Source organism: Cricetulus griseus (genome assembly GCF_003668045.3).
Source record: "Cricetulus griseus strain 17A/GY chromosome 1 unlocalized genomic scaffold, alternate assembly CriGri-PICRH-1.0 chr1_0, whole genome shotgun sequence".
Classification (NCBI taxonomy): Eukaryota; Metazoa; Chordata; class Mammalia; order Rodentia; family Cricetidae; genus Cricetulus; species Cricetulus griseus.
Window position 1 is genome coordinate 252,053,485 of NW_023276806.1, and position 25,929 is coordinate 252,079,413.

The window sequence follows — 25,929 nt, forward strand, 5'->3', positions numbered from 1 at the left end:
TGAAATTCAGAGGAATTTCCTTAGTACGTGTTGCCATGTCTCAATTTTGTCTCTAAATTCATTATTTTTGCATTCTCTCTGTCTTTCTTTTGGTTATTTGCCTTAAGGTTTGTCAGTCTTATTAGTATTTTATTGTTGTTGTTGTCTTTGTTTTTTGTTTTGTTTTTCTTTAGACAGGGTTTCTCTGTGTAGCTCAAGCTGTCCTGGAACTCGCTCTGTAGATCAGTCAGGACTTGAACTCACAGAGATCTGCCTGCATCTGCCTCTCAAGTGCTGGGATTAAAGGTGGGCACCACCCTGCCCACTTTTACTAGTGTTTTCCAAGAGCCAACTTGTTGAGTGATTTTTTTTTTTTATATTGTGGTTTTCATTTCTAGTTCATGAATTTCAGTCCTTATTTTGATTATCTTTTCCCATTTATTCTTTGTGGGTGTTGTTTACTCTTGATTTTTGAAGCCTTCAGGTGCATCATTAATTTATTAATTTGAGATTTCTCAAATTTTTATAATGTAGGCATTTATTACTATATGCTTTTCTTTATGAGGGCCTTCATTGCGTGCCAAAGACTTTGGTATGTTATGTTTTCATTTTCATTCACTTCTGGAAATTTTAAAATTTCCTTCTTGAATTCATCCTGGTTTGATAGTTGTGGCCCTTCAGTCTTTGAAGTACATCTTTCCAAGCTCTTCTAGCTTTAAAGGTTTCTATTGAATTATCAGTTGTTCTAATAGGCCTGCCTCTGTGAGTGACTTGGTATTTTCCTTTGGCAGCTTTTAAAATCCTCTTTATTCTGTGCTTTTAATACTTTCAGTATAATATGTTGTGAAGAAATGCTTGTCTCGTCTTGTCTATTTGATCTTTTGTATGCCTCTTGTATCTGACTAAGCATCTCTTTATCTAGGTTTGAGACATTTTCGTCTATGATTTTACTGGAGATGTTTTCTAGGAATCTGCTGTTTTTTTGTTTTTTGTTTTTTTTTTTTTTTTTTTTTGGTTTTTTGAGACAGGGTTTCTCTGTGGCTTTGGAGCCTATCCTGGCACTCGACAAGGCTGGCCTCGAATTCACAGAGATCCGATTGCCTCGGCCTCCCGAGTGCTGGAATTAAAGGCGTGCGTCACCAATGCCCAGTTCACTGAGGTTTTCTTTGCCCTTCTTCTCCACCCATAATCCAGAAGTTGTGTCTTTCATGGTGTCTCAGAGCTTTCCCATGGTCTGTTATATATTATTTCTCATTTATCTTTACTGAGTCATCCAATTCCTCTACTTTCTTTCCCATCCTAATTCTCCATTTCTGACGCAATTCATTCTGTTGGTGATGCTTTTCACTGAGGTTTTAAATCTGTGTATTTAGTTTTTCATTTCCAGTATTGTTTTGTAAGACCCCCGGAAAGCATAGGCCTTCAGGATCTCAGCCCAGGACCTCGGTCACCCCAATCACCAGGAGGATTCGAAAGCTTGATGCAAACTGCACGAGGCTTTATTGATGTTTAACAAGCTAACCCCATGTTAGCTCGGGCCTTTCATCCACCCGCCATGGTGGATGGCTAGGAAAGACTTGCCCTGTGTTGATTGGCCAAGTGGTTGTTATGGCCCATAGGCCCTCCCAAGGTGGTTGCTATGCTCTGCACGTCATTGCTGTGCACTTGTCTGTAAAGTACACCAAGAGCCGTAAAGCATAGCGCCACCAGCTAACTTCTGATTGGTTCCTTGCCATGAGGCAGGCATCTGACATTTTAGTGACTAGGACAAGGTCAGACAAGCACGTGTTCAGCTGTTATGGCTGCTGAAATGGGGAGCTGATCCCTTCATTCCCCCATTTTTTTTGAAAATTCCAATCATGGAATTTCTGTCTCTCTAGCGCCCCCATCAGGGAGTGAGAGATATTGGCATCCCCTTGTAAGGGAGTTCCTTCTGACTTAGCATTTTAACCAGGGAAAATGGGCGGCATATTCTTTCCCATACTACTTCCTGCTGACTTTGGGACAAGTTAGGGACCCCAGAAGGTTGAAATGCTAGCCAAAAGCAAATAAATAAATAAATAAATAAATAAATAAATAAATAAATAAATAAAAAAGGAATTTAGGCAATGGGGAATCCATCAGGGGCTGTTGGCAGACTCTGTTGCAGAGACAGGGGGTGTCCACATCAGCTGGACTGGTTCACATCCACAGCAAGTCCAGGGCTCACAGTCTATTTCGGAACAGTCTGTAGTCAGCAACTGGTACTCAGATGTGTCTGCCAGAAGCAGAAACCTGTTTAAAACATGTTTAAACTATGAACAGAAGTTAAAACTTATTTATTGAAGCCCACAGTGCAGAAAAAGAAGATATCTGGATATCTGTTCAAACAGTAGGAACATATTTATAACTTTGAGTCCTAGCAATAACTACAGATTTGGGCTAGAAGCATGTACATTTTCTTCTGTCCAGAGAGCCAGGTATGGATTGGACAGAAGTGCCTTTGGCCTGATGAAAAGCCCTTTAAGCTTATACTTAGATGACAATCAAACAAATCTAAAAACCTTGAACTTGTGACTGAACAGTAGGTAGTCATTACTTTATCAGCTAACATGCTGACTATAGTCTACAGTGGATCTGACTGTCTGATGCTGTCAAACTGACAACCATTAATACTTCAGAGATCTGAGAAGGGTATATTCTATCTGAATCTACTAAAAAGTGACAGAAGCCAGTTAGAAGCAAGTCTATATACAGTTAGCCATACCCAAGTCTCTCCATAAGCACTGGAGGCAAATGTCTCAAAGAACAGCAATCTTTGCCAGGCCTATAAGGTGAGAGGTTTTTTCCTCTCTGTGGAAGAGGGACATGGAAAAGACTGACCTTGTTTTGTCTAGGCAAAGGGGGTGCAATCAATTTTCCAGTGTCCAGCAGCTTTGTCCACAGTCTTAGCCAGGTTCTGGCAGGCAGCAGGTATCATATCTGAGCATCTCGCTCACTGGTCCAGGTGCAGGAACTGGGGTGCCTCATGATCTTCTTTGGAGACTTTGGGTCACTGTCAGGATCTGGCAGTCTATCTGATATTATAAACTTTAAAGATAACAATTTAAATGCCATATTCTGCAGGTCTCTGAAGCATTAGAGGTCTGTCTCTTTTAGTTACTTGCCTTAAGCACACATTAAGCATACAGGTGGCTAGGTAAGGTCTTATTTCTGTAATTTTCAGTCTGACTATAAGTGCTTTTAACTTAGTAAAATATTTGAAACTTAGCACAGCTGAATTTAAAACTGCATAGAGTTACCTTATATTCCTTAAACAGTAGCTGCATGTACAAATTTTAGCTGCTTGCTTAAACTTAACTTCTTTCTGAGACGGGTTTTTCTGTGGCTTTGGAGCCTGCCCTGAAATTCATTCTGCCAACCAGGCTGGCCTTGAATTCATAAAGATCCACCCACCTCTGCCTCCTCAATGCTGGGATTAAAGGCGTGTGCCACTAAAGCCCTAAACTTAACTTCTGAAAACATAAACTGTAACATCTTATAATAGATTAGCAGATTTTATAAAACAAGATCTTTACATTGTCAGGCTTTGCTTAAAAATGATTCTAAATTGAAGCTCTTTAAGTATAAACATTGATTAAAAAGACATTTTAAAAATATAAAAATTTTAAAAAATTGGTTTTAAAAAGAAATTTAAATTCCCTTAACGTCTTTCTGTAATATATAGAAGCATTAACAATTTAAATCTTAACTGAAAAACTTGTTTCTAAGATGGTACCTCTAATTTCTATGCGGTCATTTTTAGTCAAGATGGTGGTTTAAGTATCTTTTTTCAACTTCAGCAAAATGGCTACCAGTCAGCCATGTGACCAGTTTGCCATGCGGCTGGCTACAAAATGGCAGTGACCTGCACCATTTGTTTCAGCTATATGCTTGTAACAGAACTTAGGTTATGCCCGGAAACAGAACATTTTAAAATAAGCATACATAATTTACTCGAGAAATAAACAGAACTTTTTAAACAGAATTAACCTAACGTGGTCAAAATTTTAATTTATATTACCAATTTTTTTTTTAATTTACTATTTGTAGACATGAGAAACCATAACAAACAGTTTACATTTTTTTTCTCTGACTTCTAACAACCTTTTCTCTGTCCTTCTACGACTTGCTTTAACCCTCTATAACTTTCTATATACCTTTTGGTTATTCCTCTGATTTTCTTAGACATTCTTAGACAAATTTCTCTTTCCCTTTCCCTCTTTATTACTTTAGTCTCCTACATTCTCTCTCATTTCTCAGTTAACATAAAAACTCTTATCAAAGTCCTTTTTAAGCAGCAGCCTCAGGGGACTCCGTCGCAGCACATTCTAACCTGTGGTGCATGGCAAAACTCCTGTCCCTCGCCACGTGCTCAGAGCAGCAAGAAAAGACCCTTGCCTCATGCATGCCATGTTTGTGGGCAGTAGGGACAGAAAGAGATGCTTAACACAGACTAGGGGCCTATTCAGAATTTCAGATGGCTAGCGCCATGGAGATCAACTTGGTCTGAAACCAAGTCTCCCCTACAGATTTCGGAAGGCTGCTGCCCGAACCTCCACCCTAAACAATTCTTGTAGGCCTACTTACAAATGTCATTAGTGACCCTAATATAGGACCTTTACATTTACAAAATTAACAGAAATAGTAGACCTGAAAATACAAAACTGACACACCACTGAAAAGCAGGTGGTGAGGGCATGGACTGCAACAGATCAGATAACATAGATAACAAACCTGCTGCTGAACTGCCCAGTCACCCAGCCCTCCAGGCTTTACAGAAACCTTACAGAAACAAAGACTGGAGAAGAAAGTTACCTAGTGTGGCACCACATGACTCAATGAAAGGGGGTGTCGTGGTGGATCCTGAATTGAAAACCAGCGATGAAAACACAGAGACAATAGACAGAAAAGAACAGACGCCAACCCAATCCATCCGTGCGGCTTAAAAGGCAATGGCGCCAGGAAGACGGGCGGCAGAACCAGGTGGCTATAATCACTGCTAACTGAGGAGGGTCCAAGTGTCCTTGGCCTCCATCCGTACCTCCTGGATGTCCTCAGGGCAGCAGTCTGTGATCCTCTGGGCACCTCTGCCGATCACAGTTGAGGTGGAATCTGGGGATGGGGGTGGTTAGTACGGAGACAGACACAAACAGCAAAAACATGACAGACACAACAGACAGACAAACCTCGTGGCAGACCAAATTACAGACACAGACATGGCACCAAACCAAAATTACAAACAACCCGTGGACTTTTGTCCAGGGTGGGACTAAGGGTCCCAGGAACATGTCTGCTTCTGGGGAACGTCTGCTTTCCCTATGATCCAAATCAAACAACCCTCGGACTTTCATCCAGGGCAGGACTCAGGATCTGAGAACACGTCTGTCTCCCCCTGAGGTCCAAATTACCAAATACATGTCCTGCGCAAGCACAGATCAAATTCAAGTCATAGCACCAAACCAACAAAACAGCAAAAGACATATCAAGCAAACATGGACATAACATTGAACATACAAGTTGCAAGCTCGATTGGTCTTACCTCCAAGATCGAATCCACTCAGGTGAGGGGTGGTGGCAAATCCCAGATGAGCCCCCAAATGTAAGACCCCCCCCCCCCGGAAATCTTAGGCCTCCAGGATCTCAGCCCAGGATTGGTCACCCCAATCACCAGGAGGATTCAAAAGCTTTATTGATGTTTAACGAGCTAACCTCATGTTAACTCGGGCCTTTCATCCACCCTCTGTGGTGGATGGCTAGGAAAGACAGCTTCAACCAGCTGCATAGAGATCTTGTAGGGCAGAGTAAGGGGAGTGTCTAGGGGTACGGACAGGCTCAGGATTCGTGTGCCTCCAAGCTTGGAGGACTTGCCCTGTGTTGATTGGCCAACTGGTTGTTATGGCCCAAAGGCCCTCCCAGGGTGGTTGCTACGCTCTGTGTGTCATTGCTGTGCACTTGTTGGTAAAGCACACCCAGAGCCGTAAAGCATAGCACCACCAGCTAACTTCTGATTGGTTCCTTGCCATGAGGCAGGCATCTGACTTTTTAGTGACTAGGACAAGGTCAGACAAGCATGTGTTGGGCTGTTAAGGCTACCAAAAGGAGCAGGCATTTGACCTTAGTGACTAAGACAAGGTCAGACAAGCACGTGTTCGGCTGTTATGGCTGTCGAATTGGGGAGCTGGTACCTTCAGTTTCAGTGAAGGCTAGTCTTCAGTCCTTATTGGAAGAACACAGAAATCACATCTTCCTTGCTGTTGCTCTGTTGTCAGCAAAGAATAGAAACTCCACCACCAGCAGCAAAGTGGTATAACTTTTAATCCCAGCACTTGGGAGTCAATGGCAGGCAGATCTCTGTGAGTTCAAGGCCAGATTGGTCTACAGAGCCAGTAAAAAGAGAGAAGACTGGCAGGAGACACCAATTTTTCTTTAGACTTCTTTTAAGCTGGACCACTGCTTGGCTAGTGACACCCACTCTGAGGGAGAAACTTCTCTCCTTAGTTATGCTTTGTCAAGACTTAACTTGATAACAGATCTTGTCAAGTTGGCTATCAAGTTTAACCATTCCTCCAAATGACTTTTAAATAAAAATTAGAAGACAGGGCCTTATTATACAACTCATACTGACCCCAAACTTGTAATTTTTCTGTCTCCATCTACCACATGCTGAAATTATAAATATGTGCTACCATTTCCACTTAAAACTAAAAATTATTTGATTATGTATATGCATATTTCTGTGTGTGCCTATGCATGTTTATCCAGGTGCCCATGAAGACCTGAAGAGAAGGTTGTATCCTTTGGAGCTGGAGCTATAGGCATTTATGAGTTGTCTGATGCAGGTGCTGGGCATTAAACTTGGGTCTTCTGCATGATCTGCAAGCACTCTTAACTGGTAGGCCATCTAACCATCACAAATAGTTTTTTTTTTTTTGCCTGCAATTTTTGGAATTCATAGAGCATAATTGTTTGTGCCCAGTGTTTTCCAGTAGACAGATTGGCTTAAGTGTCATTGAGTAGTCAGTCACAGATCTAAATCTGAAGGCCAAGTTGATGTGCAAAATCACACTTATGGGACATATATAGCCAGGGATTGGCCATTTCCGAAAGGAAAACTTCAGAACATCAGTAGCTTTCCTAAAGTATTTGATATGCAGGCAGCACCCTGGTTCTTCCATTCATACTGTGATTCTATACTAATTCTTGAAACCTTACCATGTTACTTTAAACAACAAAAGAAACTTTAAGGTGTTATAGGCCTTATGAAGAGAATATCTGGACTTATCCTACTGGGTACAACATATGAGCACAGTCCTTAAAAGGAAAGAGATCCTTTCTACATTTCTATGTTTGGGTCTAAGAGAGCTATGATTGTCTAACAAAGGTCAGAGGGATGTTACAGGAGGGTGACTTGGTGGCATGATTGGCTTTTAAGGAAGAAAGTGACCACAAACAAGGAATGTGAGTGGCATCTAAAAGCCAGGGATATCCCTTACCTGTAATCTATCAAGAAAATGAAGAAGGAAGGAATGAAGGAATCACAAGGAACTGAATTCCACTAACAGTCCAAATGAAGAGTCCCAAATCCCCCCTCCCAAAAAGGGAACACTTTGATTTTAGTGTAGTAAACTCTGTGTCAATCTTTTGACCTTTATTACAAAGAAGATAATAAATTGTGTTTTTCTGAGTCATTGCATTTGGGTTAAATTGTTATAGCATTATCTTAGTGACAGGTTGTGTCAGATTTTATTTTCTAAAGTTGATCTAATATTGCCCTGGACATTCTTCCCATTGAAAACACAACTGCTCCTGATCTCAAATGTTGGCATTCTGAGTTCACTCTTAACCTATAGGATTAAATGTTGGCATGTTAAATTCATTCTTAACATATAGAATTATGCAGAAGTAATGCTGGCCAGGAAGTTGTTACTTTGTTCCCTGAAACACTCCAGTTTGGTGATATATTATTTATGATTTATTAAACCTTGCCTGAGGGTTCAGAAAGTAAAGCTAGTCTCAAGGCATAAAGCCAGGCAATGGTGGCACACACCTTTAATCTCAGGACTCAGTAGACAAGCAGATGGATATCTGTCAGTTCAAGACCACACTGAGCTACATGGAATTGATCCAGTCATAAAGAGAAACAGAGCTCGCACAAAGGTGATCTCAGCACTTCTGATCACATGCCTTTAATCCCAACACTTGAGGTATATAAGATATGATCAGATCAGTCTAGAGCATTTTGGTCTCCAGCCACATTGAGGGCAAGATTGCTTCAGCCTGGGTAGAGGTAAGAGCTACTGGCTTGGCTGCTTTATTTCTCTTTTCTTTCAGCTTGAACCCCAATATCAGTTTGTGTTACACTCCAACTCTGAGTCCTAGGTTCTGGGTGCATGCAAATCTGAGGGTACCTTGCAGAGTAGAGCAAAGCAAAAAAGAGAGGCTCCAAAGAAAGGCATGGATGGGCAGTCCAGACTTCTAATCCATCTTGCCCTATGCCACATATATGGCTAGAGACACATTTAGATGATTCCAGCCCCTAGTAGCCAACCACCCCCATCTTAACCTTTTCCCAACAGCTTATATAAAGAAGTGCCAAACCATCTTAAATATCACAATCCAATTCCTGACCCATGGAATCTTTAAGCATAATAAACTGATTATTGCTCTCTTCCCCAAGGCCATGAGCCTTTGATGCTCACATTAATACTTGGACCACACTGAAAGAAATGCCCATGGTGTTAATTGTCCATATACAATAAAGAAAATTTGTTCCTTCCAAAAACAATGGAGCACTAACTGAGAACTGTTGGCCTCAGACATTAGTATATGTCTGACAGGGACTGAGTGTATAGCTAAGTGGAAGGGCAGGTATAAATGAGACCATGTGTACAATCCTAAGTATATATCCAAATAAACAAGTAACTAAATGCCAGTGGTTCTATACCTGTGTGTGTGTGTGTGTGTGTGTGTGTGTGTGTGTGTGTGTGTGTGTGTGTGTGTGTCTGATATTTCTACTTTCTCCTCTTACCCACACTGAGGTGTCTGATTAAGTTCTCCAATAATTGCGATTTTCTTTGAAGAGTGTCATATATAAATACAATTATTCATGCCTGTTTTTAGCTCTTATCATCAAGTAAATAAGAATCCCAAGGTTCGGCTCCTCTCTGTTCACCCACCTCTCTTTCTGATGTAGTGCATGCAGGAATTGCTTCTGAATTCCTGGAGAGATAAATGTTAACCAAATTAAGTTCAACAAAAACAGAAGTTTATCTCCCATTGGCTCCATTCACATTTATTTGCTATCAGCAAAGTATCTGTACAGTGGAGTTAAAGGCAATCTCCAAGGACATGCCAAAATTTTCCTTGTCTTGATGTGTTGTTTTATTTGTCCTTGTTTTTCATCATCCATTATGTTTCTCTCAGAGTGAGGAACTCATGGACAATGGCTCAGTAGGGTTTCAGCCCATTGTGATCAAAGAAGCAGTTAGTTGAAATTCCACAGATTCCTTAACAACTTGTCTTCTTTCACGTTGAGTCTACAGGGCCATATGCCAGGTTTTCTTATTTTCTGTATATTTGTGGGCATTTTAACAGGAAATCATACGGTTGCCTATGAGATATGTCTAGACAGTCCCCTAGTGAATCTCAATAGTAGACACGCCCCTACAGGCTTTTGCTGTAGGACTATACCTTCAAATATTTTAACATAAGATATGAAAGTTAAATTAGAGAATATTCTGATATATGAAATTTAGCTCTACTCCAGTTTTTCCAGAATGCATCTGTTCATGTCTTAAGGCATACATAAATGAATTGATAATTTGATATCAGGGGGAGTTGGCTACACGTGTGACACATTATGACGCTACAGAATTTGGAAGGAATACCATTATGTTCTTTAAGTACTTTTGATAGAACAGTGTTACAACTTCTGGTATTTAAGTGTGCAAACTGAATTAAAATTAAATTTTAATTACTATGGCACAAATTCTAATGCCCTTCAAATAGCCAGATTAACGACAAGCTGTGGATTATATCATATTATCCTACCTTAACTATTCAGAAAACACTTAGTAATCTAAAAACAGGTGATCATGGATTCTCTGTGTTAAAAAGTACACAGAACAATCACACCAGTTCTGCAGGTTCATGAAGTCAAGTTTCTCAAGTGAACTGTTGAAATTTGGAACAAAAACAGAAAATAAGAAAACATGTTTCATTTTATTTGGATGATGATATTGTAGCCTTTTTAAAGGAAAGAAAATGACTTTATAAAGTCACCTATTAAAACATTCAGTATACGATGTTGTATATTACTTGAGGCTTTGTCCATAAGATAAAATTCCAAAAATAATTTTCTAACTGAGCCTATAACTCTTTCAGCATCCTTATGCCTGAATATTCATGATTTCTCCTTTTGGATTGTAGTTAGGACTTCTGTCTTTACAGTATATGGGCACAAAAGGCTATGTTATATTTGCCATGGGAACCATAATTTTTAAGACCCCTGTGCTTGTAAAATCTTTACCTTTATTACAGTACTATAAAGTAGGTTTTGTATTTTATAGAGAATTACACATGAATGTAGCACAATGCTGCTTGAGTGCATGGCCTGTGAAGACAGTTTCATGATATTGAGCCTTATTCTTTTAAAGCTCCTAATGGTTGTTATAAGCACTTTGACCAGCTTCTGCTGTTGGCTCCCTGTGAAAGACTCCCAGAAGCTCAGGCCCCCAGGATCTCAGCCCAGGATCTCAGCCCAGGATTTCACCACCAGGTGGAGGCGAAAGCTTGATGCAAACATCACGAGGCTTTATTGTAGTTGTTTAATGAGCTAACCCCATGTTAGCTTGGGCCTTCCATCCACCCGCCATGGCAGATGGCTAGAAAGACGGCTCAAAACGTCTGCATAGAGATCTTATAGGGCAGTGTAAGATCTTATAGGGAGTGTCTAGGGGTACGCACAAGCTCAGGATTGGTGTGCCTCCAGGCTTGGAGGGTTTGCCCTGTGTTGATTGGTCAACTGGTTGTTATGGCCCATAGGCCCTCCCAGGGTGGTTGCTATGCTCTGCGGTCATTGCTATGCACTTGTTCGTAAAGCACACCCAGAGCCGTAAAGCATAACGCCACCAACTAACTTCTGATTGGTTCCTTGCCACGAGGCAGGCATCTGACCTTCTAGTGACCAAGACAAGGTCAGGCAAGTATGTGTTTCGGCATTATAGCTGCCGAAATGCGGAGCTGGTCCCTTCACCTGTGATCAATAGCCTTGTACCACTGTTTCTCCTTCTTCAGTTCTCCTTATATTGGAATGGTTCATCACCTCTTCAGTCATGGAACTTCACATCACCTCCAACTAGACTAAGCAGAATATATTCCAGCACCATATTATCTTGGCCTTTTTGTGGGATGGCTTGCTTAAGCCAGTAGAATGCAAGTGGAATTGATACATTGTGAATTCTGAGACAAAGCTTTAAGAACACACTGTCCCTTTGTTGTTTGTATTTCTGTCATCTGCCATATGTAGAACACAAATATGCTGCATGTAGCTGTGTGGAGGTTTGAATGAGATGTGCCATTTGAATTCTTGGTTTCCACTTTGGTGGCTATTTGGGAAGGATTAACAAGTGTATTCTTGTTGGCATTATTAGGAGACATTGCCTTGTTGGAGGACGTGTGTCACCAGAGGTGGACTTTGAGGTCTCAGAAGCTCAAGCCAGACCTAGTGGCTCACTGTCACTTCTTAAAGGTGTGTACTGCCCAGGTATCATGGTGTCTCTTAATGGTAATAAAACCCTAACTAAGACAGTAGTTGCCTTGGTCATGGTGTTTTATTACAGAAATAGAAAAATGACTACAACAAACTTCTCCTCCCAGAATACACCTGGAAAACAAAAAGAACACATGTAGAACAGACCTGAGTTCAACCAAAAGTCTAGAGTCCAACAAAACCCATTTTGGCACAGCTAATGGAATTGAGATCAGGTAACCAACCTACTGCCAATCTGTAACTTCTGACTGAATGAAATAAGAATTTGTTTTTCAAGTCATTGAGATACTGGGGTTGTTTGTTATGCATACTTATTGTGATGTAGCTAATTGATATTTTTCCAACACTGGTTCCTAAACCTCTATCTTCTTTTGTGTCCACTGTGCGTTTTTAACTGGTTATTCAAATGGCTGGAATCAACTGAATGTGCCAAAGACCAAATAAAACATTTTTGCTATACATTTCCCAGGGTACAAAAATATATTACATGCCTCCAATATTCATATTCCAATCATCTTTTAAAAATAATTTCTTCCTACGCATTAGCTTAATGAACCAATGGTGACCATTGGGCTCAACTACTTGTGTTCATGTGTTGCAATGTATCTATTCTGGATAGAAAGAATTCTACCATTAGACCCTCTTCCCTTTATATTGAATTTAGAAGAATTTAGCACTTTCAGATAAATGTTTGGCTATTTTCATGATCTAGTCAAGAGTCTTTGTGTGAGTATTCTACATGCTCACACCTTATTTATGTGTGCTCATGTCATTGGCAGGCACACTTGAAGGCAGCTTCTATCTTTGTCTCTTGACAGTGCATACCTATGTAATACCTTCTACTTAAACCATGCTTTCTAACAAAGACCATGTTAGAAGGGCTAGTAGAATGTCACATACATGATTATATTCTTTGTCTTTTATGGCACTATTTTGGTGAAACAAGCTTCTGTGTGGTAAGGGTCACACAGCAAGATCTGTGAGCAGCCGCTGGTACACAGACAGTTAGAGACTGAGCCTCTCATTCTAAAACTGTCAAGTTACTCACCTTTGCTACCAACCCCTGGAGGCTGCAAACACAGATGGACTGCAACTTCAGCTAACAACTGTTCACAAACATGCAGAGACACTGGAAGCAAAAAAATACCCAGTTAAACCATGGACTCTTGACCTATAGAAGCTATGAATTTAGAAATGTGATTAAATTTGTGTCACTCTGGTACTTTTTTTTCCTCCCAATTTTTTTTATTTGAATTAGAAAACAAGATTGTTTTCCATGTCAATCCCAGTTCCCTCTCCCTCCCCTACTCCCCTGCCACCCCCTCAACTAAAACCCTATCTATCCCATACCCTTTCTGCTCCCCAGGGAGGGTGAGGCCTTCCACAGGGGTCTTCAGAGTGCTGCAGTACTTTTCATCGCATAATAATATTCTGCTTAGTCGTACAGCAAGTCGATGATTTCTAGAATGTGAAACATACTTGCTTCTTTTTGTTTCAGTCTTTTCATGACCTCAGTAACCTAGATACCTCAGTAAAAAGACTGTTTGAGGCCAGCCTGGGCCAAATAGGGAAGACTATATCAAAAACCAACCAACCAAACAATTCCATCAAATATAAGACATTTCTTAAAATTCTACAAATCTGGAGCTGAATAAAACACATATCCTATGGAATGTCAGATCTTTAAAGCAGCCACTCAAAACAGAAAGGGGCAAACATTTAATGAAGATAGGAGCTTACAATATGAGCTGTGTTTTTTTTATAATGATGTAAAATGGACTTTACAGTATTAAGGCATTTAACCCCAGGTATCTATAAATGCAACATCAATGTTTCTAGGAGAAAATGCATTTGTATTTTTATGATTTAAAAGATGATCTAGACAGTTTTTTTTATTTTTTGATCTAGACAGTTTTTATAAGATTCTGCACATAACAACTTATTTGCCAGAATTGTAATATATATATATATTATATATATATATATATATATATATTAAAGACCAAGATAGAGAGAAGCTGGCTCCTTAGTTACTATTGTATATAACAATATATATTCCCTTCCCGTGTGTGTGTGTGTGTGTGTGTGTGTCTTAAAAATTCAGTGGCTTATATAAGTTATGTGTTTATCTCTCTAATAAAAGTTGGTGAATGAAGTCAATGTTGGCTAGATAGTTTTTCATGCAGCAATCCAGAGACCCAGCAGCTTTGTCTGGTTGCTCTGCCAGGCTGTGCATCTTGAGCTAGGTCAGTATGTCTGTATTTCTGTACAGTGTACTGCAGAAATAGAGAGTGAGAAACATTATAGGGTGTGCGGTTTTTTTTTTTTTTTGTATTTTTGTGGTACAGCAAGTAATATAGAAAATGAAAAAGGAGTCACATGGCCACACCCAGCCACAAAGAGGAATAGAAAATGTAGCCTCCAGATGGATGGCTGTGTTCCCAGCTGAAACTCAATTCCAATGGAAGAAGAGAAAAATAGATTTGGAAGGGAGGAGGAGCCAGAAGTCTATCACGCATAGGTATGCAGACACTACATACAAATCGATTTTTGGTTTCAGCTTTTTATTTTCATTTTTTTTTTGGTAGGGATTTGAAAAAAATAGTGCCAATTTTGTTTGCTATGGCTAGAGTGAGAGTTAAGCTGTCTCAACTTGTTAATCTGCAGCCAAACCTGTGTATGTCCTATAGCTGTAGATTGAAAATGAAGCCAAGTATGAAATGAACATGTGTTTCTTCAGGTCCTCCCAGAAGCAAGAAAACCAAAATGGGACTGAATGCACCAAAGTTTTATGGTGAAAACAGCAACAAATGATACAAAATTCAGCAACAAATGATACAAAATTAAGAATGAGAAAGCCACAATCCTTTCTCTTCCCAGTGGACACACCAGACTGCAGCATTTTATTACATTTTATTAACATGTTAGCCTGGCTTGAATAGATGGAGTAGAGTGCTCACAAAGGCTTAGAAGTTAGCTATAGTCAAGGCTGTCCCTGTAGCTCCCACAGTTCCTAAGCATGGTTTGCATTTCTTTATGCTTCGTGCTGTTTCAACCAAGACAAAGAGTTCATATAGATATTGTTGGTTTAAAGTGTAACTCTCCCACCTTAAGCACATGAACCATGTTCCTATTTTATGGAAGTAATATTCATGGCGCTCTATACACTGGGATCTTACAGACAGGCTCTTTCTGAAGGGATAAAGAACATGCTGGGGAGAAACCAGCTCCTTAGTTACTGTTGTGATCTAAACGATAATGAAGGGATCAGACACCCCCCCACCCCCACCGCTTCCTGTTTTGGCAGCCATGACAGGTTAACATTCGCTCACCTGACCTTGCTGGGCCTGTCCTGGTCACTTGGTCAGATGCCCTCCTCATGGAAAGGAACCAATCAGAAGTTAGCTGGTGGGGCTGTGCTTTATGTCTCTGGGTGTGCAGAGCATAGCAACTGCCCTGGGAGGGCCTATGGGCCATAGCAACCACTTTACTAATCAACACAGGGCAGGTCCTCCAAGCTGGAGGTGCACTAATCCTGAGACTGTTTGTACCTCTAGACAGTCCCCTTACGCTGCCCTATAAGATCCCTGTCTTATGGGAACGACTGGGCTGTTTCTCATATCTTCTTCCTTTTTTTTGTCTCATATTTTAGTAGGTGAGCTGGGTGCTTACTGCTAGTGTTAGAGTAAAAAACTCCCTATCAAGACAATGTACTCTCTCGCCTGCAGACCTAATATTTCAGTTGGACAGGGCCCTTCCCTCCGGCTGCCCTTGGACAGCTGGACTCATCTTAAGTTCAGTTTAGAGAGCTAGCTGGGCTAACTCGTTCTGCAGTGATATTCCTTTTCCTCCTAGACTCCAATCCCTTGTGCAGGGCTGCAGCTGTGTGGCTAGTAAGGCAGCCTGCCTTTCAGAAAGGAGTTATTTTTCCTTGTCTTCTATCTCTTCCCAAGCATGCTTTCCTAAACACCCTGGGCTTTCCCTCCCGACATTTTGTGCTTTCTTCCTGTTTGTCAAGCTTCCCTCCCCACTACGAAGCTGCTTGTTAGCCATGTATCTGCCTTCTGTGTCTGTTCCATTGCTGTCAAGAGACACCATGACCAGGACAACTCTTATAAAAGAAAGCATTGAATTGGAGCTTGCTTACAGTGTCAGTTTAGCCCATTATCATCATGGTTGATCAGCCTGGATGGCAAACATGGTGCTGGAGAAGTAGTTGAGAGCTACATCTTCATTTGGAGGGCAGGAGGAGGGAAGAAGGGAGGAGAGAGAGAGAGACAGAGAGATAGATAGATAGATAGATAGAGAGAGAGAGAGAGAGAGAGAGGGAGAGAGATTGGGTCTGGCATGAGCTTTTGAAACCTCAAAGCCCACCCTCAGTAAGACATTTCCTTTAACAAGGCCACACCTCCTAATCATTCTAATCCTATCAGTTCCACTCCCTGATGATTGAACACTCAAATATATCAGTTTATGGGAGCCATTCTCATTCAAACCTCCATAGACTCATGGCTGTTTACCTCAGCTCCTTCCTCCTCCTCCCCTGAGAAGCAGCTGAGCTTTATAGCTTACAAGTTTTATAAAACTGCCCTTGAGCTTTCAGTCCTTTCTTATTTTATTAATGAGATAAAGAGCTTCAAGAGGAGCTAGAGATGTCTCATCTGGTGACCACATAGAGACCCCTACAATTCCAGTAACCCCAGCAAAGTGGAAGAAGCCGAGGAAGAAGCTGAGGGTCTGGGGCGAGGTGTGTCGGGGCTGGAGAAGAGGGTGCATTATACCTCGTAGCATACCATCATATGGCCGACTATTAGCTGGGAAAAGATCAGTATTAAAGAACAGCTTCGATTCTTTGTGTGATCCTCGAATTTCTTAGGATTCTGTTGCTAGTCCTGTTTCTCTACCCTGTGAGGACTCATCAGTCTAATGCAATGATGAGTTTAGCCAGAATTTCAGTGAGGACATTTTTTTTTTAATTTTATTTATCAGCAGTGATTACATCTAGCCAGAAGCAGGAACTTAGCCCATTCAACCTGTTCTGCTTCTGCTATAGCAAGAAGGACACCAGAAAAACAGGGAATCCCCATGTGAAGTGTGCTATGCCTTCCTTGGAAGATAGCTAACTTCTGCTCTCTGTTTTCTTATTCTGAACATAACAACCAATTTACCATTTTTTTTGGTAAAGATAGACTAATAAAAGAGATACACGTCCTCCCCCCCCCCCCAAAAAAAAAAAACCTAGCTGAGGTATTTGTCACAGTAATTACCATTACCACTCAAATGTTTTCCTACTGGAGAAGCCAACACCACATGCCAGCGCTGGAGGTTAAAGGTAACCCTATGTCACGATTAAGCAGGGGCAGAGGGTCACAAGACCAGGCTGTAATTTGCCAAAATTGTCAGGGAGACTACACTCAATGCATGAGAAGATAAAACCTATGTGGCGTGGGCTTGGTAGAAAATGAACATCTCTCTGTGGTTTTGCACAAAGTGCTAAGGCGTCCCTCCAAACAGTTGTGTGGCAGGAGCCGTCAGCATCTACCTGCACAGCTGCGGCCCAGTGGCGACGGGAAGGCCATTTACAGGTGTCCCTGGGCAGGAGCGCCAGACTCCCAGGACCTTCCCCGAGCAGACTTCGCTGCTCGCCAGCCCCACTCTGGGAAGCCGGCGGCCGGGACTTGCGGTGGCCGCACAGGAAGGGCGGAGGCCCTACGCGCGGTCCGACCCCGTCGCTCCGTCCCAGCCCAGACCCCAGCCCCGGGCGGCCCCGAGCCCCGCCCGCCGGCTCGCCCCGCCGGCCGCGCGCCTGCGCACCGGCCCCGGGTTAGCAGAGGTGGAGCGCCGGGAGGGAGGCAGGCGGACGGACGCCGTGACGGCGCGAGCGTGGTCACGTGCCTGCCGGTCACCGCCGCCACCTCCCGCCCTTCAGGTTCCACGAGAGCCCGGCAGACTGAGGGGGAGACACACAGAGAGCGAGAGAGTGAGAAACAGAGAGAGAGAGAGGAAGGAGGGGAGGAGGATCAGGGAGTAGGAGCTGGGGAGCCCTGCCGCGCACAGGTAACCACATAACGACGCTAACGGTGAAAAAGCGCCGTCCCCGGCCAGCCGCGCACGCCCGCTCCCTCCCCGGCCGCCCCTCAGCCCCGCGGGCCCGTCCGTCTGTCCGTCCCGCCGCCCGGGAAGGCCTAAGGTGGCCGCGGCCGACCGCGCGGGCTGGGGAGGGAGGCGGGCGAGCCGGGCGGTCCCGTCCCCGCTCTTCTCGGAGGCCCGGGTGGAGGCCCCTGGGGCCACCGGGCCGAGCCGGGTGGCTCAGCCAGCCCGACTTCCTCCTGTGTCGGGTCCCCTGTTTATTTGAGCCCTGGGTAGCACGTTTCCTTCACAGGCCGGAAGTCCAGCTGCTCGTGCCCTGGGAAGAGCAGCCTGGGAAGAGAGAAACCCTTCCCCTGCCTTCATGTGTCCTAGGCTACTTAAGTTATTCACAACAGCGAGAAAGTTCGAGGCCTGTCAGGAACCGAGAAAAACTGGTGAAAGTTGCCCTCCCCACCCCGTTTTTTTCTTTTTCTTTTTCTTTTTTCTGGAAATGTACTAATCTTCCAAAACATTCTGTGCAGACGCGATCTAGAGTTTGGGCAATACTAGTTAATGGATAGTTTGAGTTTCACTATTTTAAGTTATTAACTAACTCAGCGTTCGAGAATGTCAACAGTTTTTGAAGTTTACATGTTTTATACACCGCCCCCATCACTTTCTGCAGTCTCATATCTCAAGTGGATTGGAAGGAATCCGGAAACTTTAACATGCAGGTTACATGGTAAACTGATTGGGCTGCGTTGTGCGGCAATGTTAGTGCTTTTGTACGAATAGTACATCAAACTATATATAGTCCATAAACCAACTCTTACTATATTGTGCTGTTGCACATGATTCGTCAAGTGTCGGCGCACTAGGAAAAGAAACCTTTGAATCCAGGGGCCAAGATATTCTCCTTTAGGTTATTTGTCGTTGCTCTTGTAGGGTTCTAGGTCTTGGTTTCCATCACCACATCCCCAAATTTGAATGTAAAGGGATGCAACAGTGAGAGAGAGATTGCTGCTCAAACCTGACTCACTCGGGTTCTTGTTAAAATGTGATACTAATGTAGTAGATGGGATATTGATACAACTTGATAGTCATTTCTCATGTGGTGCTGGACAGGAAAGACCCTCTTCTATAGCAAAGATGCAGATAACGTCTGGATGTGGAGATGCCTGGTATAGGAAGCTTCACAGGCAGGGTGAAATAAAAAAGCTTGCTAGTGGGCGTAGAGTGAGCCAGCCGGCCAACTCCGGATGTCAGAAGGAAAAGAGGTACACATTCCATATTCTGTATGTTGTGTGGTGCCTTCATCACGTTTTTGTTTGGACCTTTTGTATTTTGCTTTAGTAGTTTGGTGTGCTTCTTGAAAAACTTGCTCAGCAATTGAGCTTTAGTAAGACATAGGCTAGGAGTCTTGAGTCCAAATGTAGCCCAAATTGGGTCAAAGATTCTTTTTTTTTTTTTTTTTTTTTTTTTTTTCGAGACAGGGTTTCTCTATGTAGCTTTGAAGCCTATCCTGGCACTCGCTCTGGAGACCAGAATGGCCTGGGTCAAAGATTCTTTAATGTCAGAAGCCATTAATTCTGATGTCTGAAGTCTGATGTCTTCAAGTGTAGCCTCAGTTGGGTAGTGTGTTCTTGAGATCTGAAGCATACTTTTAAATAGTTGGAGCCACAAAAAAGGGTGACCTAGCTGCATTCAGCTTCTCCTTTCTTCACATAATTTTTATGAAGTAAATGAAAGAGCTTAAAGTGTTCCATATAACTTCTTATGCTTTCCATACATAAAAATGGTTGTATTTATTATTTTTATGGTACAATGAATTGAATGCAGAGCCCGTGTAGAAGCTAAGTAGTTATGTTTTAAAGAACTTTATGAAAGTCTAATAGCAACTACTTCCAATCCCATAATTTTTATAATCTTAATTTTAGTTATTACTTTACCTTGCTCCTTTATATCCTAAACACATTACATATCTTAATTCATTTTGTCTTTACAACTCAGGACTTAGAGACTGGAAGATGAATCACATTCCTGATTTACATAGCTGATACTAAGCTGGGATTCTGACTGGCTGACTTATGAGTCCTTGGAAATCTTAATTATCTTGTACAAGTATCTTAGTATTATTAGCATTAATATTTAGAAAGTAAATTGATAAAAGTAAGTTTTTGTATTGCTAATTAGGACATTTATTTTCATTTTAAAAGTAAAAATTGTCACATTTTTATTTGCCCTGTTTTCTTCTAAAATGAAAAGCGTCAATGCAAACACTAAAAGGCCTCAATGCTTATGGTCCTTTCTGAAGAGGCTGAATTAAGATGTACTTGTAAAGTCGTATTGTATTGTGCTTGCATTTGTTTGCATATATTTGCTGTTCCAGTCTTAAATTTCTTCTGCCACTGCTTTGACTTGGGAAATGTTTTAGCCCTTCATGTCCCAGCTCGGTCTGCCTCCTTTCAGCCATGATACATATTTCATACAATTCTTTGTATTTGTCACTATGTATTTGTTTCCTTAATATTTAGGTTTAGAATTCAATCAAATTACTGACTTTCCATTTGGCTATTAAGGGCAATAAAAACTAACCATTGATCGTTTACATACTAGAACACTGAAAATGTAGGAAGGCCAACACATGAATAAAGGATTATATTTTAAGTTTAATAGTATATGTTTTATTTCCTCCCTTCAACTGTCTTTTTGTGTCATTCTCTGTATCAGTCTGAATAGTGGTGCTTTTATATCTGTCTAGAATAGCTCTTTCAATATGGGTAGATCACTAGAATGGTATGTGTTATATGTTGTGTGGACTAAAACTTGAGAAATTATTGTTGCTTGTACAATTAATTTTCATGAATCTTCTTTGTTTAGTTTAACTCTTTTGTAAAACCAATACTATTCTTTTTGGGGGGAGTAAAGTTACATTCACATTCTATAATTCTGATATACTTAGGTCAAACAAAAATCTGTTAAAATTACACTTAAGAAATAGACCTTTCTAATTAGTTATGACTGGTTATGTGGAATAGTGATACTCATAAGTATTCCTAGGTTATTTTTATGGGGTTCTGCTAAGAAAACATCCTAACTAAGAAACATCCTAAGAAAACATTCTAATTTTTGACATTCTAGCTAATATGGAGCTTTAATGGAAAAACAATATTTTCTACTCATTGGGCTTTATAGTCCTGGTGATACGGGAGAAATCTCTGTAAAACTTGATTTGAAGCATTGTAATTCTTTCTGTATTGACTAATAAGGCTTTAAAAACAGTTGATTTAAGAAACTTTAAGAAATCAGTGCAGTATTTAATCATGGAAGAACTTCAAGACAGCACATCTTTTTCATAGCCAGGCATGACTTGGTTGCCTTTTACTCCAGCACTTGGGAGGTAGAGACAAACTAATCTCTGTGTGATAGAAGGCAGCCTGGTCTACATAATGAGTTCCAGGCCAACCAGGGCTATATAGTAAAACCCTGTCTCACGGGGCGGGTTGGGGGGGGTCAGCATCTGAAGATCACAAGAAATTATTGTAGATACTATTGTAATAATGCCATGCCTTTGTGATTAGGTGGAAAGAATCTGTAGTTTTCGTGTTTTTAAGTCTGAATGGGTGGAATAACAGGAGGTTTTGTGATTAGACATCAAAGAATTTCATAATTTGTTGAGTCCTGAGCATGTAGTTATATGAGTCCATTATTCTGTTTTCACTTCATTTGTATATGATTCCAGAATAGCCTTATAAATATCAGTGAAGAGTTGCCTGAAATAGACATTGGAAATTATTTAGTTTGTTCAGCTTGTTTGAGATGAAAGTATGAAAATGGTGGTGGAATTGGTCAAATACTATGAATGTGCTTAGTTGTCTACTGTTAAAGTGATTAGAGTGATTATAGATCTTTTGTATTGGGTGGACTGATAACTAATTCTTTTGATGTGCTAGAGAAGTTTTTCCTTTCTTCCCCTCCTTGTCTTTTATCTTCTTCACTGTGGAGAGGAAGAAGGTGAAACACTCAAGTTCAGTCAGTGTTTCCTTAGTGGGGGTTAGAACTAGAGCAACATTCTTCTAATTGTAGGTTAATCCTTGTGAGATCAGTTTAGTGGGCTGCTACTCTACTTTCCTAAATAATTAAAAAAATATCAAGTGGGTTATGTACAGTAAATAAATGTGGTTATTATGGAATTTTTGTTTGAGTTATATAATGTGCATATGTTTGTAAAATATCATTCTTTAAAGTGGGATTATTTTTTGTTTTTGTTTTTGTTTGAAAAGGAGTGGTATGTAAAATATTGATGCCCGTGTAGCTACGAGAAATAGATATCAAAAATTTGACGAGGATCATAGACAATTACTTAACATTTCAACCTGTTTTCATATACCAAGCAACTAGGAAGAATGGTTGAGTAGGCTAGTCTATGAGCATATGATGAATAACCCACAAATGAAGTGGGTAGGATGATGGCTTGGAGATGTTGATCTCATTTTTGAGCATCAGTGAGAAGTTTATATTAAGTAGGAATCACTTCAGAACTTTATGTGATAGATCCTTATCATCTGTTTACTTATAGAACCTGAACATAGACTCACTAAAGCTGGGATTTGAACTATAATTATTTATGTTAATTATTTGAAAGCTTGATATTAAAGATTCTTGAGAGATTAACTAGGACTCAAGTTGTTTTTGTTAAAAATGTTTTATTTTTACTTTGATATTATCATAGGGCATCTTATACTAGAGAAAAGAAGTGAGAATTGTTAATAGGATTACAATGTAGATCCAGACACTACTTAATTGAAATTCTACTTCTGTTGTTTGTTAGAGATATCTTGGAAAATATGTGTAACCTTTTCATAAAATTACCTCATAAAGTTTTAAATGAGATAAGTGGTTTATATAAATGTCTGGAATTTATGCTCAGCAGACCCCTGTTAATAATGTTAGGTCCCTGTTTCTTTACAGTTCTCATTCTTTCACACTGTCTATAATTTTAAATTGATCTTTAATCTTAATTTGTACATTTATAGGATTTAAAAATATTTGTAGAGATCCAGACAATGGATTCAGAGATTAAGAAATGCTATTTACAAGCAGGGCGTTGGTGGCGCACGCCTTTAATCCCAGCACTTGGGAGGCAGAGGCAGGCGGAACTCTGTGAGTTCGCGACCAGAGCTAGTTCCAGGACAGTCTCCAAAGCCACAGAGAAACCCTGCCTCGAAAAACAAAAATAAAAACAAAAACAAAAACAAAAAAATGCTATTTACTCAGAAGAAAAAATAGTACATGTTCTTTTTGTTGTGGAACTGCCCTGTTTCCTGAATACAATATGAACAGAGAATGATTTTTATTTGTTTGTTTGTTCTTCAAGGGTTTCTTCGTGTAGCTTTGGGTGTCCTGGAATTTGTTCTTTAGTCCAGGCTGGCCTCGCAGAGATCAGCCTGTCTCTGCCTCCCAAGTGCTGTGATTAAAGGCAGAGAGTGAATTATTTCATCAATTTTGTCCTACTAGGAATTTTTGTAATAATTACTGAAAAAAGAGTGGAGACATCTTTTAGGTAATAATCTGCTGTTAGCACATTGATCTACTTACAGATTATGATTGTATTCCATATGTTTAAGGTGATTCTTTTTTACTTTGCTGTTTATAATTTTAAGCAACTATGTTGAGATATGTTTGAATAAACATATAGCTTTAACTGAATAGTCTAGTTCAATTTATCTTTTAAAAGTACTGAGTTTAAAAAAAGTCCTGAGTTGTATGGATTTGAATGATAAGTCAGTGACAGGAGTTCCTTAACATTTTTTTTTTCCCTCTGAACAGATGTCTTGGCCTGCAGTGACTCCAAATCCCATAATATTTCCAATTTTCCCCTCTACTAAGTAAGTCTCAGAAAGTGACATTTTTATTGTACGTGATTGATTTAATTCAGGCAAATATTGCAGCTGAGTAAAGACTTCATCCTAGTGAGAAATACTTTGCTATGAATAAAATGTTAGATTCTTTATTTTTATTTTTAAGAATTTAGGGGCTGATTTTCTCTGTATCTGTGTTCAGAATAATGTTAGTGTCTTCACTTGAAAGTTTTTAATACTTTACTTAAATATATTCAGTAAATTCTTTCTGTTTGTTGATTTGTTTTCCAGAGACAGGATTTTACTCAGTAGCTTTGGTTTGCCTGGTATTAACTATGTTACCCAGGCTGGCCTCACACTCCCTTCTCGGCCTTCCAAGTGCTGATATAGGCTTGGGGCAACATGCTTAGTTGAGAATTCATTTTTTTCCCTAGAAAATAGTAACCTTAGGAGATTATTCAACAGAGGAAAGTTAAATCAAGAACTAATTTCACTGGTAAGGGAAACGGTCAATAACCAAACAGTGGTCTATGAGCGGCTAAGATACTTGCCATAGAAAGAAATGTCCACATTTCCATTAGGTTTGGAGTGGAGATGAGAACAGGTAATATCCAAATACAGAAGCCATGGCTGTGGCAGGAAAAAAGGCATGTTGGGTGTTCTAGTTTCATTTCTGCTGCTGTGCTAAAACGCCAATGATAATATGGCTTAAATTTGTTCAGGAAGTCAAGTAGTAGTTACATCACACCCACATTCAAGAGCAGAAAGAAATGAATGCACTTTACTCTGCCTGCTTTCTTATATTGACACTTAGCTACATTTTGGTACTCTTATACAGTTCAGGGTCCAGTGGATGGGATGTGCCACCCACAGTGGACTGGGACTTTCTATGTTTGTTAATAAGACCATGCGCCATAGGCATACCCACAGGCCTACCTGACCTAGCTAGAGAAGTCATCATTCAGATTATCTTCCTAAGTGATTCTAGGTTGTGGCAAGTTGACATTTAAAACTAAGTTGTATGGCAGAAGCTAGTGCATCAGAGGGATGAATAGTTTGAATGGAACTGGAAGTTCTGGAAGAGACAGTGACAGCCAGGGATGCCACAGGAAATTGGAAAAGAGGAGGAAAAGTAATGGCTTTTGGTTTCCCTGTAGTGCTGCCATTCCACTGACCACATCTTTGCCCATGGTCAAAGGTGCTAGAGAATAGCTATTGCCTGTGATCTTGAATAGCACAGGCTGAATCTTGGGAGTGGTTTTGAGAGCTTAGCAATTCTGTTGCTGGTCTATACTATTCATTAGTATATCTGTATGTATGTGAACACTAATTGTTCATGAGAATTTAGGGTGCACCTGTGTGTTACAGATTTGAAATTGAAATATAATTACATCTTTCCTCCCCCTTCCTTTGCTCCCTCCAACCTTGCCCATGATCTTCCCTGTCCCTGTCCTCCCTTTCAAGTTCATGGCCTCTTTTTTTGGTTAGTTTTATGTGTGATTTGGGATAAAGCATTAGGGTCCTCATCCCAGGATGTGGTCTATTTTCATGAAACTTCCATGGGCTGCTGAGTAGAATACATATCCTCTGGTATTTGGATAGACTATTCTATAGATAGATGTTAGGTCTACTTAATGTATTTCTGAGGTTTCTCTGTGTATCTTTTGTTCAGAGAAGGTGGGGTATTGAAACCACCTAGTATTATAGGTGGATGTTCATCTGTGTCTTTAATTGCAGTAGTAAGATTTTTATAAAATTGGGTGCACCAGAGTTTGGTGTATATATGTTTAGTTTTGTAATGTCTTTTTGGTTAATTGTTTCCTTGATTAGAATAATATGTTATTCTTTATCTTTTCTGATTAGTTTTAGTTTGAAGTCCTATTTTGTCAGATAGTAGGATAGTGTTGTCTTCTTGCTTCCTGTTCTCATTTGATTGGAGTACTTTTTCTATCCGTTCACTTTAAGGTGGTTCTTAACTTTAAAGCTGAGTTTCATGTAAGAGAACAGATAAATGAATTTTGTTTCTCAGTTCATTCAGCCAGCCTATATGTCTTTTGATTGGATAATTGAGGCCATTAATATTTAGTTATTATGGAAAGGTGTATTGATTGCCATCATTTTGTTACCATTTACTTTTTGTGTTCTCAGTCTACTTTGCATTTTGGTAATTACAGTTTCATTTGTGTTTTTCATATATATTTTTATATATATTCTCTTGGCTCTGCTTAT

At 40.4% G+C, this 25,929-nt stretch overlaps 1 protein-coding gene and 1 long non-coding RNA gene across 3 annotated transcripts in view; one reads left to right on the forward strand and one right to left on the reverse strand.

Moving 5' to 3' along the window:
• Positions 1-11,812: 11,812 nt before the first annotated feature.
• LOC107978326 lies at positions 11,813-17,526 on the reverse strand. 2 transcript variants are annotated; one of them, XR_003481032.2, is made up of 3 exons: positions 17,313-17,526; positions 12,819-12,899; positions 11,813-11,884 (listed from the first exon to the last, which is right to left on the reverse strand). It is a non-coding gene; the product is annotated as an uncharacterized LOC107978326 (long non-coding RNA). The 2 variants fall into 2 exon arrangements; XR_004772172.1 differs by lacking the exon at positions 17,313-17,526 and adding an exon at positions 13,121-13,520.
• A 163-nt stretch (positions 17,527-17,689) lies between these two features.
• Tbc1d5 (TBC1 domain family member 5) overlaps positions 17,690-25,929 on the forward strand; it is a 433,073-nt gene continuing 424,833 nt past the window's right edge. Inside the window, 2 exon segments of the mRNA XM_027394567.2 lie at positions 17,690-17,827; positions 23,669-23,727. The gene's annotated coding sequence lies outside the window, so the exon portion shown is untranslated.